Source organism: Emydura macquarii, unplaced genomic scaffold, assembly GCF_026122565.2.
Source record: "Emydura macquarii macquarii isolate MOO-44397 ecotype Brisbane River unplaced genomic scaffold, CSIRO-AGI_Emac_v2 contig_2676, whole genome shotgun sequence".
Lineage (NCBI taxonomy): Eukaryota > Metazoa > Chordata > Testudines > Chelidae > Emydura > Emydura macquarii.
This window is the reverse complement of record NW_027132813.1, coordinates 11,832,385-11,845,847: the sequence shown is the minus strand read 5'-3', so window position 1 is coordinate 11,845,847 and position 13,463 is coordinate 11,832,385. Positions and strand designations below refer to the sequence as shown.

The window sequence follows — 13,463 nt, the reverse complement described above, 5'->3', positions numbered from 1 at the left end:
ATGGCCCTGGCATCTCTACATCCCAATTGTTACCAGATGCACAAGGCCCATGGAACCATGTCAACTGGGGCACTAGTTAGGGCAGCCCTGAGGACTTCTCTAACTTCTGCCATGGACTGAACTGGCCCCAGCCGCCCCAGAATCAGGGTGACATTTGTGACATAGGCTTAAGTACCTGAGAATTCACCCTAGCCTGCTTAGACTTCTCCTGGCCTAGCCACAATGCCGCATAACTCGAGGGGCTGTGATGAAAGTATAGTGCCTTGGAAATCCTTCGCTAACACTATTTCACAGCATCACCATCATAAGAGTCTTTATTACAGCATGTGTGTTTAGCCAACCATGGTATGTTTTCAATAGATATCTCTCTGATTGATCCAAGTGTAGCTTCTATTGCTGGACAAAGATCTACTACTGTTGTAGCAGATAGCTGGATGGCATTGTTTAATGACCCAACTGGTTTCAACAGTAGACTTACAAGAGAGAGAATGGTGATTAGCCAAGGATCGCTCATGAGAAAGCCAGCGGCATTTCCCAGATTGGACTAATTTGGACTTCAGTCCCAGTGTATCTTCTATTTTTTCCAAGACGTTCACTCTTTTTGGATTCTTGCTGAAAAAAAAAAAAAAAAAAAAAAAAAAAAAAAAGATTATAATGAAGACATTAAATTGATGGCTTTTTAAATGTCTTTTGAAGATTCTGCAGCTTGTACTAGTGCTAGTTGGAGTTGGTGGCCTCTGCAGTATGTATAGGAGAAATTAGGGTTACACTTTTCTCTGAGCAAAGCTTGTGCTCCACTATGTCTTCCAGAGAAGTTTGCAGCTCCATCAAATGCACAAGCAGTCATCTGTTTGAGGTTCAATTTACAAGCATTTAACTCTTCTAAGACGTGGATTATTACAGACGCAGCCGATGTGTCTGTGACACTGCCTGGATTAGGGGGACCATTTATGATATTATTTAACATCAATATTTCAAAATTACAATAATTCATATGAGCTAGGCCATGTCAGATACCGTCAGAAAGATTACAATTTGTTAAGTATGATTATATTGTTTATGTGTATGTGTCATATTTGTATTGGAAGTTATAAATTTGTTTGTTGTATCTGTATTTCAACTTCCACTGTGTTTCTGGGCAACTCGCCAGACAGAATGGCAGCAGCAATAAGCTGCTTAATGGCCCATTAAGGAAACTCACAGGCACAATGGGCCCCAGGGGAGAAGCCAGGGCTACACCTGATGAGCTACCAGGACTTACTCATTTGATCCTGAACTCCATCTTATTTCTGTAAATTTCCTCAAGCAGCATGACAAAGACCAAGGGACATAAAAGGCAGCTGCACCACATCCATTTTGTCTTTAGTCTTCAGCCTTCAGCTTCACCCTACACCCCCTCTGGATCAACTCATCTGCAGCTGAAGCTGTGAAACAAAGGACTGAGACCCATCCAGGTACTGTACACCCGAAGGACTATACAAGCCTCCAAACTCCACACTTCTAATGAAAACTTTATATATATGAACTTTCAAATCATTTATATGTATGTGATTGCTTTAATCACTTAACATTTCTCTTATAGTTTGTTTCTTTCCTTTTATAATAAACCTTTAGTTTTAGTTACTAAAGGATTGGCTGGCAGCGTGGTATTTTGGGTAAGATCCAAACTTAAAATGATTTAGTAATGTGGTTGACCCTTTGGGGTCAGGAGAAAGTTTTTGGTAAAGCACATAGTTTTAAATAACTGATCTCTTTACTGGACCTAGTGGCTGATTGGGAGCCAAAGACTGAAATTCAGTGGAGGGGGCTGTGTATATTTTGTTTTAGCTTCTTGATTAGCAGTGTAGGGAATCAAAAGCATTATTTTTGGCTGGTTGGGAAGTCTGACTTCAGTGTCACCCATCAGTGCTGGGAGAATCTGCTCTCCTTTTACAGCCTGCCCTGACCTTGGCATTTTCAGGTGACTACCCTAGGCATGGATGTGTCAAAGTATCTTCTATCATCCGAACATCTAGAAATACATCTACTGGCCTTCCACTGACCTCCAGATAACATACACAATAATTTAATACTTGACGCCCATTTGCATCAGTGCATTCATCAGCCATGTATGCACATTTTTTGAAGGTGGTGAGAGAGTTCTTCACTTTTTCAACTGCTGAGTCTTTCACTGTTGCACCGCATGCTTCTAACCAGCCTGTTGACTTTCTTGCAGAAAGATAGTGAGCATTTGCCACTCTTGTTCAGAACCAGTGTCCAACTTCAGGATTAACAAGTGACAATGCACTTAATATTGGCCTCTGGTTTGTAGTGTGTGGTATCTCTTGCTTAAATAGAAAGTATGATGTGACAGCCATGTTGGTTCGCATAAACTGTGTTGTATATCCAGCATTCATAACAACCTCATTAAATACTTCTAAAATTGGCTTTGACAGTGACTGGCTTATAAGGCTTCTGCATGTCAATGCAGTCCAGAGGCTTGGTGTTTTGCAGCCTTTTCACGTAGTTTGTCAGCCTGGCTTTGCTGATCGGTCTGGCAAACCAATTTTACCACTTTTACCAATTTCCTCCACTTTTACCAATTTGTAGCATTGGGAAGCTTTCCTTCTTTATAAGCTTTTTTTTGCAAGAGGTGCACCAGTAGCCATCTTTTGTAACTTCAATAAATGGGAAAAGATTGACCGACAAACATCGGGAACTGCCTATAGGTTTTGGAGACACAGTTTCTTCAGTAGGTAGCTGTATTTGTGTTTCGGGCTAGTCGGATGTAGACACACCACTTGAACCTTCAGATGACATGTTGATATATTCTTGGTGGGTTCTTCATCTTGGTTGGTTTTTGAGGCCTTTAAGAGGAAAAATTGTTGCATTATGTTTTGTCTTTTTATTTTCACTTTGACCTGCAACATATAAAACAGATATGAATAAATTAAATGTTTTGTTAAGATAATGCAAATTTAACATAAGAAGAATGCAAATTACACCAAAACACATAACAGTTCTAGATTTCTAAAACAAAAAATATTTTAAAAAATTTAAAATGTATTTAATTTAAATTGATTTTTGAAAAGTAAGCTGTCATGGTATAAGAGGGATGGTCTTCTTCTGGATCAGTAACTGGTTAAAAGATAGTAAACAAAGGGTAGGAATAAATTGTCAGTTTTCAAAATGGAGAGAGGTAAATAGTGGTGTACCCCAGGAATCTGTACTGAGACCAATACTGTTCAATATTTTAAAAAATGTTCTGAAAAAAGGGGTAAACAGTGAGGTGGCAAAGTTTGCAGATGATACAAAATTACTCAAGATTGCAGTCTGCTTTGGACTTAGCTAAGAGTTACAAAGGGATCTCACAAAACTGAGTGACTGGGCAACAAAATGGCAGATGAAATTCAATGTTGATAAATGCCAAGTAATGCAGATTGGAAAACATAATAATATCAACTATACATAAAAAATGATGGGGTCTAAACTAGCTGTTACCACTCAAGAAAGAGTGGAATCATTGTGGATAGTTCTCTGAAAACATCTGCACAATGTGAAGCGCAGTCAAAAAAGCTAACGGAACATTAGGAACCATTAGGAAAGGGATAGATAACAAGACAGAATATATCATATTGCATCTTTATAAATCCATGATATGCCCACATCTTGAATACTGTGTGCAGATCTGGTCACTCCATCTCAAAAAAGATATATTGGAATTGGAAAAAGTACAGAGAAGGGTAATTAAAATGATTAGGGGTATGGAAAAGCTTCCATATGGGGAGAGATTAAAATGACTGGGACTTTTCTGCTTGGAAAAGAGATGAGTAAGGGGGGCAATGGCAAAGGGCTAAAAATCTTGATGGGTTGTGGAGAAAATGAATAAGGAAGTGTTATTTAATCCTTTACATAACACAAGAACTAGAGGTCATCCACTGAAATTAATAGGCAGCAGGTTTAAAACAAACAAAAGAAAGTACTTCTTCAAACAATGCACAATCAACCTGTTTAATTCTTTGCCAGGGGATGTTATGAAGACCAAAACTATGACAGTTTTCAAAAAAGAACTAGTTAAGTTCATGGAGGACAGGTCCAGCAATGGCTATTAGCCAGGATGGGCAGGGATGCAACACCATGCTCTGAGTGTCCTGAGCATCTGTTCACCAGAAGCTGGGACTGGTTGATAGGGGATAGATCACTTGATGACTGCCTGTTCTGTTCTTTCCCTCTGAAGCATGTCATTGGCAAGTGTCAGAAGACAAGATAGTGGGCTAGATGGACCATTGGTCTGACCCAGTATGACCATTCTTATGTTCTTATATAAAAATTAAATAATAATATAATAATAAAAGCGTTTAGTACAGAAACTCTTCAAAATAACGACCTCTTGAGATAGAGTCTTTGTAAGATAATGACCTTGACAAATAATGCATTTAAAAAATCTTGGCCTACTAGGAAATGTATATTTATATATGTTTCCTGGTCACACATTTAGGATTCTGGAGCAGAGTCACTAAAACATAGTCCAACAAACAAATGTTCCTTTAACCTCCCCCTCCCTTCCTTGCACCCCACTCACCATTGTTATCCTTGGTCAGCAGAGACCCAGAGTTCAGAGATGCTTTCGTGTGAGTTCACCTCCCATGGGGGATGGAGGGGAGAAGGAACCTTGCTCATCCGCCAGCAACTTGCTGCTTGCTGTGGCCACTGTTGTATGTTGTGTCATTGTTCACTCCACTGCTCCATCGCTAATGGCCATGCATCAGCACATTCTGCTGCCACCTTCCACTGTGACCTCTGCGAGTCAGTCTCTTGAGGTTCCACCCAGATCTCAGTGATTTCAGCTCTCAGTGAGGGAATCTCATTGCTACTGCAGGCTGGGCAGTCTCTTCCACAGAAACACTGTCCCACAGCAGGTCTAAACACTTGATTATCAGTGATTTCAGCCCTACTGTCACTTAACAAAACAAAAGACTCTCTATGGAGCCTATTCGGCTCTATCTTTTGATGGGGAGAGGGGCAGGTCAAATAGTGCCTGTGACTCTTAGGCAGAACACCTGTCCCCGCCAGCTCTCTCTCTTTCCACTGAGATCTGGTATCTGAACCCTCTGCTTAGCAAGTTCAATTCAGTTGAGGGCAAGCCCCTCAATCAGGTCAGGCTAAGTACAGTTCTGCAGTCCTTTACACATACAATAAGGATAACAACATTTCTTTACCCCCACATTCACTACTAAAGTGATTTGTAACCCAACACCAGCCAAAATTGATCACTTGAGCAACAGAGCTCTGTCTGCTGGACCTAGGCAGAGTAGGTGTGTTTATATAAATACAGACTGGTCCTGAAGCCTTTCCCCCTCACCCCCAACTCATCACTAGCTGTCAGGGCACAGCTCTTTCAGACCTTGCTTACAAAGCATAATTTAAATGATTAGATCAGCCAACATCACCGAAACAAATGCGCCGACACTGTCATAAAAAACAACAGGTGTGTGAGGAAGCTAGTCTTTGTTCATATTTTTCAAACCGATTATGCTTTTTCAGATACAGTATATGATAAAATACTTGTATCTGCTTTTAAAGTGTGTATTAATGTTTCAATTTCCAACCAATGACTAAACTGACAACTCTGCATGATGTAACTAGTTAACCACTGGGGGTAGGGGAGTGCTGGGAAAATACAGGGTGTGTGTGTGTGTAGGGAAATCCCTGCACACCTCTCACCTCCACTCTACCCTGTCTTCCCATCTGTATAGCCATGCTTCTGTTTCTCACACCTTCAAAGAAACCACGTGGCTGCTCTTTGCATACCCTGCAGAAATCCAGTTCCTTTCGTAACCCAATGGTATGTTTGTTTTGCAAGCAGTATGCTGACAGAGCACCAATTTCATTTTCAAAGAAAAGGTCCTTTTGGGAAGAAATGCGCCTAATCAAAGAAGTCTTGAATCTGTAAGAGACGCTGAACACTTTGCTATGACCTTTTGTATCCCGTCTGTTTTTTCCTCCATTTCTGCTGAGCTATTAGAACAATATAATGCCTTTCCATAATCATAATTAGCATTTATAAAGGGCATCCAACCTAATAACTCTCTGCAGTTCCATGGCACCTCCCATCTTTACAAACATTGATTCATTTAGCCTCACAACTTAGTGAGAAACAAGCATCATTGGGATATTTTTAAAACTTTTAGCCAACACAAGGAGGAGGTCCAGTTGCTCTCACCACTAGACCAGGGAGGCAGTATATCTAGTGGTTGGAACCCAACAATGGGACTCAAGAGGCCAGGGTTGAGTTTCTGAGCTGTACCACTTAGAGGGACAGGGGGAGTAGCACAGGGGGAGGAGGGCTAAGGTGGCTTTAAACCATTATTGTGCTCTTCCAATTCTGCATTGCTCCAGGGCCTAAGCAGACTCCCCCACCACAAGCATAACTGATAATACATTATGCGACCTGTTGTGGCAACCTGTTCCTGGCTGGCCTGGGGCAGCACTGCTGCGCAGAATCTCTTCATCACATCTCCCCAGCCATGGCACAAGCTTCCCATCCCCAGCCCCACCCTAACATACCCCTGCTCCTGGGACTTATGAGGATGTTTTCAGAAAACGGAATCAGAGGAATTCTTTCCTAGTCAGATCTGGGGTGTTTAGATCCTTTTTATGCCACTCCAACCCCTTTACCACGTGTACAAGGGACCAGAGCAGAAGTGAGATTCCTTGGGCTCTAGTCCTGACCCAGACAGAGACTTGTTGGGCAACCTTGAGCAAGTCACTTCACCTCCCTTCGTTTCAATTCCCATGTATGCAAAATGGGAGCAATGATAATTGCCCACCTTTGGAAAGCACGTTGAGCTATTTAAATGACGTGCTATAGAAGAGCTAAACTGTGCTGCCATTATCTTCTTCACTCACGCTGTGCCTTTTTCTGGTTGCCCTGTACACCTGGACAACCTCCCAATTAATGTTTGCTCAGCTTTCCTGCCTCTTCCTCTCCCTGTCTTATGTATTTTCAAAAACTTAACACCTGCATGAAGAATTCCAGCTATTATTATTTGTCTTAGAGCCATGCCTAGAGGCCACTTTGGGTATAGTGAGGTTCATACACATAGTAAGAGGCATTCCCTGCCCTGCAGAGTTTACAAACTAAAAGACAAGAAAGGAAAGAGTGGGTGAAAGGGAGTATTATCATTTCCATTTACACAGGGGGCACGGAGATTAAGGCCCAGATTTCACTGTCAATGGAATTTTGTCTCCTAAGTGACTATATCCCTTTTGAAAAGGAGACTGAGGCTCCTAAATCAGTTAAGCATTACAACGCTGAGCACGATGACACCTAAATCGGGCCTAAGAGACTTGGTCACACTCACATAGGAAGTCTGTGGCAAAGAGGAGAACTGAACCTATATCTCTTGATGCCTAGTCCAGTGCCGTAATTACAAGAGCATCTTTCCCTTCATGATCATGTGCTGGTGTATATACTGCATTGAGCTCTAGTGGTCTCCCTCAGGCCTTTAGACTTGTGAGCTCTTCAAAGAGGAATTTTGTTAGGCACAATTCGTATTATAATATACAAGTAATAATCTTCTCCCACTAAATCCTCCAATGAACACAACATTCCCCCATCATCTCGGTAGTCATGTGCGAACCTACAGCCCCACTCAAATAACAGAGGCTCTCTCTGCTGTAGTCGGGACAGCATCAGGTCTTGCTGCTTCAGTAACGCTTGCTGCGGCATAGAGTCATTTATTTTAGCATCCATCCTAGAACCCTGTACTAGTAACAATTCTATTTCCAGCTTAGGAGAGGGCTGTCAATACAGATGTTTGAGGAGAAACCAGGAACAAGTTGGAGGACTCAAGCTGCAAAGACTCAGATCCAGTCTGGAATGTTTTCTATGTTGGAGGGCTCAGCTCTTCAGATTTGGCATTTTGATTTGCCTCATTATTAGAGACAGGAACCAAGCATGAAGTTTGGATCCAACCCCTTGTATTTAGGGTGTTTGTATTTAGAGTCTAGGGCCCAGCTCTAGTTGCAACGGCTATGTGTCAAGAAGACGTCCCCCTCATCATCTCCCCCACCTCTTCTAAATCCCACAGGCTGCTCAGAAAAGCCCATCTATAAATGGCTTTTAGCTGAAGTTCAAGTTGCATCTTTGTGGACAAGGTCTCTCTTTTTTTCTCACCTCCCCTGCTGGCTCAGAGTTTAACACTTTCCCATCTCCCAGAGCACAAGGAGTAAGGATGAGAAAATAAGGGGAAGAAAGTAGGGCTCAGTTAGGCAGGAAAGAATCCTCAGGAGAAAATCCCAAAGGGAAATGCTGCCCTCTGTAACAGCTGAAATGGAGAGGAGACAGAGAGTTCAAGCATGTCAGGTCAGGCGTTCATCTCTGCAACATTTCAAGTGCTACAGCAGCTCCCATGGAGAAAAGCTGCAACCATTTCCTCCACCAGAGCAGCCAAGGCAGAACTTGCACCATACAGCCACAGGGTAAAAGAACAAATCTGAAAACATCCTTAGTTTAGAAGTCGCCTGCACTCAGCAGCTTCACCCTGTTGTTTAAAGCAGTGCTACCTGGCCTTAAAGAGCTGCAGGTCCCTTACATGGCTGAATGGGCTTGCAAAGAAACACGGAGTAATTGCAGCAAGGTGTTCTGACGCAGCATTGTCTCAATTCAATTCATAATCTATTGATGCAACCTAATAATAAAGCCATCGCCCAGAAGAGCTAGAATGCTGGGTTGAGGTTGTTGTGACCCCCTGAAACTCCATTCAGTATATTTCCTCTTTCCCAATTGTTCCCTTCAAGGATGCATAGAGTGTATCTCCTGTCCACCCCTCTCTTCTTGGATGGAAGCCTCAGATGGAGGCTATCCAATTTGCTCTGCAATCTTTGCAGTATTTCTCACATATTTCAGGGACCATATGGAGCTCTGCAGTGACTGATGATATCCTGCTCTTCTCACCAGCGGCCAGGCAGAGTGAGAACAGCTCCAAACAGACTAATGGATGCTATGATAGCCATATTTAGGGTCTTGGACAGTCACACGTGACTCTATAGCTCCAAAGTACAAATATCTGGTGTAGAGTTAGCTTGCCATTTGCAGCACACTGGTGGGGGAAAGTTTGGCACCTTCCAAGATCTGCTTCTCTACCTCCATCTCCTCCCCTTTACTCTACTTCCAGCCTCAGCATTGTGGCCTGCCTCTCCCTCTGGAGCCTGTCAGAGCCATTCTTCCCTCCAGCCAGCAGCAACTGCTCAAACAAGATGCAAGAGGCCCCCGACTTCTCACAGCGGCTGAGTGCACCTACCCATAGAAGAGGTAAGGTAGCAAGCTCTGAACTTGTATTTGGATCATGCTGCCCTAGATCATCCTTCAGGCCTCTAGATAAAATGGCATCCTTGTTGCCTGGATTTCGGCCTGTTCAGAGAGGTGCAAGGGCTTTAAATTCTCTCCACCCTCTGGATAGTAGATGCCGCACTTTGCAGCGTGAGACTGTGGTACCATATGCAGACTCACACTATTCATCCATTTCCTGTCCTTGATATATGCTGCTCATCTGCAAGCAGGCACAAAGTTATCCATAAAACTACTGTATTCAACCCTGACATGATCATCTAAGAGGAGTAAAGAGTCAACCAGAGCTAATCTTACTAGGGTGCAATATAATTAATTTCAAATGACTTATTTAGTGAAGTTATAATGAGCAGTGTTGTGTTATCTCCCCAGATGACAAACCTATTAGTTTTATGCTGCCTCAGGGCATGAGACAGAAGAGGACTGTAGTTAAATAGCAGGCATGTGTAAGCTAAACGTGACATATCAATAATGTCTCCCTCTCTCCCCCTGCCCCGTTTGTTACTTGCTCACTTGGCTTCTGGGATACAGAAAAACTACCAGTGATCAAAGGTCAATACAGTCACTTATTACCAGCTGTGAACAGTATTCATCAGAGTTTAATTTCAGCTGCTGGAACACAGTACAAGACACAGACACTGTTTCAACCCCTCAGAATTCTATTAAAATTTGACCAAACCCAGTGTTGAGGGGTCTGGGTCAGAGTCCATGATGCATGAAATAAATAACAGGCAAAAAAACCCACCACCCTAAGAAATTGTAAGTGTATGAAGTGCTGGGCGTGAGGGATTGTAGGGTTCAAATCACTGATTAGAAGAATTCTGTTCATTTTTCCATGATAACATTTAGATGCATATAGGGACAGATCCAGAGCATTTAGTTAGGGCCCAGATATGCCCTGGGCACCCTCCTCACATGAATCTTCCCCCTCCTCCTGCACAGGAGAGGGAGGAAAGCTGTTTTTGCAACAGCAGCTCTCTGTACTAACTTTCTGCTGAGCTCCTCCACCCTGTAGTTTTCAAGGAGGATCCACTGGGTAGGCATTGGCTAGGAAGCTCCTGGCAGCATAGCTATAATGGATAGGAACTGCCAGCAGGGTCCTCCAGTGGGCTCAGAGGGGAGGCAATGGGCTGGCTTCCTGCAGTCTGCTGGGGCCCAAATCCATTTTCTTCCTCAGGGTGTGGTGGTGAGTGCTTCCTCCTGAAGCATACGCTCTGTGGGAACTCCCCACATTGGCTTACAACCCTCCACATCCTTGGCATGAAGAGCTGTCCCCCTTTCACCCGGGCGTTTTACTCGTGCCCTACTCCTGTGGGCTTCGAACGATGGCCTGACTTGAGTACACCCTCAGTAAGGTCCTCTGGATAGATCTCAGATTCAATTATGCCATTGGCAGGGAGGCCAATTATTAACAATCCTGATCTTAGCCCCAGACTGCTATTGAGAATGGGGCAGATTTCCTCATTCAGCTGAATGTGAGCCAATTATTTCCCCAGAAGGCCCCCTCAGTATCATGACTTATGATCCTCCAGCCCAATCTGCATTTTGAGCTGGGCTGCACACTGACCCATGTACGGTAATTGCTCTAGTTACCCATTTTTAGATCTAAGCAAAATACTTCTCTCTCATTTAACTGTACTCAGCAAGGTTGTTGTGGGGCTAGAAGTGTGCTTCTATTCTGAGATGGAAGAATGGCCCCATCTAACCTAGAGGATCTGCTGCTTCTATTCAAGCCCTGTAGCTTTTTACTCCTGTGTGCCCTGCAGGGCCAACCCAGCTAAGCAAGAGTGAGCCACCATTTATCCCTTCTAGTAGCAGAATCATTTAATAAACTCCAAATCAGTTGCATTTGTGCAAACCTATTGAAAGCATAGGTGTCCGTGAGGGTGTGTCATCATGCCTCTCACCTCCGGGCCTGGGTATGGTGTTGCTTTTTCTGTTCAAGCGCCCCTGTAGTCGCTGTGGTGTCACAACAGTCTGTTGTTGTACATGGCCTAGCACTCTGGTCAGGTCATCACTCAGTCCATTCCCCTTTTGGGGATTAACAGAGAGGTCCAGAAAATAGGAAACCCAAAATCTAACAATCCTCGGGCCTGGCTCTTGGTCTTTATCTTGCCATTCTTGGTTTCTTTTATTCTTGACATTCACACTTCCCCTCTTGGTCTGAGGAGAGGCAAGGAAAACCAGACCCACCTTCTCCTCTGGCTTGTAGCCCAGAAACCCTGTTTCCGAGACTAAGGACCATTCCTTCAATACCTCAGCATTTTCCCTGGGCTGCTCCTACCTTACCTCACTCATTGGCATCTTCACAAGATCTGCAGGCCCTGCTTTCCCCACCCACCTTGATTTTGGTGATTCCTCACAGCAGTTGCCAGGGCCAGATACAGAGGCATGTCCTAAAAGCCAGCCTCAACTCTTCCATGCAGTGGTGGGGTTGTACTGCTAGCAGTTTTCTCTGCCCCTTGCCTTGTCCTTTAAGCAGGAACCCACTCTGAGTCCTCTCTCTAGGACTGGAGTTATACCTGACCATCACTCTGCCATAGAGCAGTCAATATTGCACTCCTTCTAACAAGAGCTCCCCTTCAGCCCTCTCCCTGGAGCTGGGGTTGGTATCTCAGGCCACTTGCCTTAGGTGAATCAGCTGCAAGGCTTTTGCCAGCTTCCTTCAGCTGACCCCCATTCCCAATTAGCCTTCCAATCAGGAGGGTTCAGCAAGCCAGCCTTCTCCTGTCAGTGTTTGTCTGCCCTGAGGGAGGAGGGAGGCAGCCTTTATGCTGCTCCCCTTTCCCCAACCCTTTCCCAATAGTTTGGGTGAGAGGGAAGCCCTGCCTTCTCTGCAAGGTTTCAGGCCCTTAAAAGGTACAGTCTCCCAATCCCTTCCCTAATTCCCATTCATTCCCAGGACCTGGGGTTTCTATATATGTCTAGTGGACCCTGGCAAACCCTTAAAGGGCCAGGCCAGGTGGCAGGGTGGGCTGACCACTAGACATTACTGCCCTCAATGGCAGACTACCCCATCACAGGGTGTAATGTGAAGACAATGGGGTTGCACAGGTGTAAACTCAGGACCTAATTTACCCGGTGGATCCTTTATTAATGGTGATGGTATGAGGAGAAAAACCCAGCCTTGCTCTCAGACACCAGGATGTGTTGGCAGGACTGGCAGTGAGAAAGGTGTAACACATCCTTTTACTTGCAAACTGAGCACATTTCACATGGATTTCACTGAGACGGAACAAACAAATATGGGACCCCACCATGCCTGTGTTACAGAGTCACTTTTAAGAACAGAACTTCATTTTCTCCATCAGTGTTAGGAAAGCTTCTTCATGCCCTCAGATGGAAAGAACTGTAGAAAGGAAAAGCAAAGAATAGATGTTAACTTTATTATGGTAGCACCTAGAGGTCCCTACCAAGCTCAGGGCCCCATTGAGCTTGACAGTGTTGAAATACATCATAAAGGAGAGCCCTTCTTACAATTTAAATAGACAAGATAGACACACTGGGGAAGAAAGAGAATATTATTATCTCCATATCACATCTGAGGAATGGACTAAAGTTCTGGAACAGCCTTCCAAGGGGAGCAGTGAGGGCAAAAAAACCGAACGTGTTTCAAGACTGAGCTTGATAAATTTATGGAGGAGGTTGTATGATCAGATTATCTACAATGGCATATGGCCATCTGTGACTGCTAGCAGCAAATATCTCCAATGGCTGTAGATGGAACACTGGATGGGGAGGACTCTGAGTTACTACATAGAATACTTTTCCAGGTGTCTGGCTGGTGGGTCTTGCCTACATTCAGAGGGTCTAACTGATCACCATATTTGGGATCAGGAAGGAATGTTTCCCCAGGGCAGACTGGCAGAGACCCCTGGGGATTTGCACCTTTGTGACACTCTGCACTCCCATGTTCACCTTTATAGTATAATTGTGTATTGTTTAGTGCAAAGTATGTCATGTAAGATGTTTTTGGAATGCTCATGACATACTGAGCATTATGGTTATAGTAATATGTCTGTTGCAATGTCATGTGTACGGTTGAGGCTCCATTATGTAAAATTCCCAAAGATGTGTCCTCATGGCTTGAAACAGATCGAGGCAAAACTCTCCAGGAGCAGAGGTGCAGTTC

At 43.9% G+C, this 13,463-nt stretch overlaps 1 long non-coding RNA gene across 2 annotated transcripts in view; it reads right to left on the bottom strand.

The window, feature by feature from the left end:
• The window catches only part of LOC137164498 (uncharacterized), a 32,161-nt gene extending 20,148 nt beyond the window's left edge, over positions 1-12,013 (bottom strand). For both annotated transcript variants that reach the window (XR_010923057.1, XR_010923056.1), the window contains exons 1-2: positions 11,239-12,013; positions 479-612 (exon numbers count right to left, since the gene is read on the bottom strand). This is a non-coding gene — a long non-coding RNA (uncharacterized lncRNA). The remainder of the gene's footprint in view (positions 1-478; positions 613-11,238) is intronic.
• Positions 12,014-13,463: the final 1,450 nt, after the last annotated feature.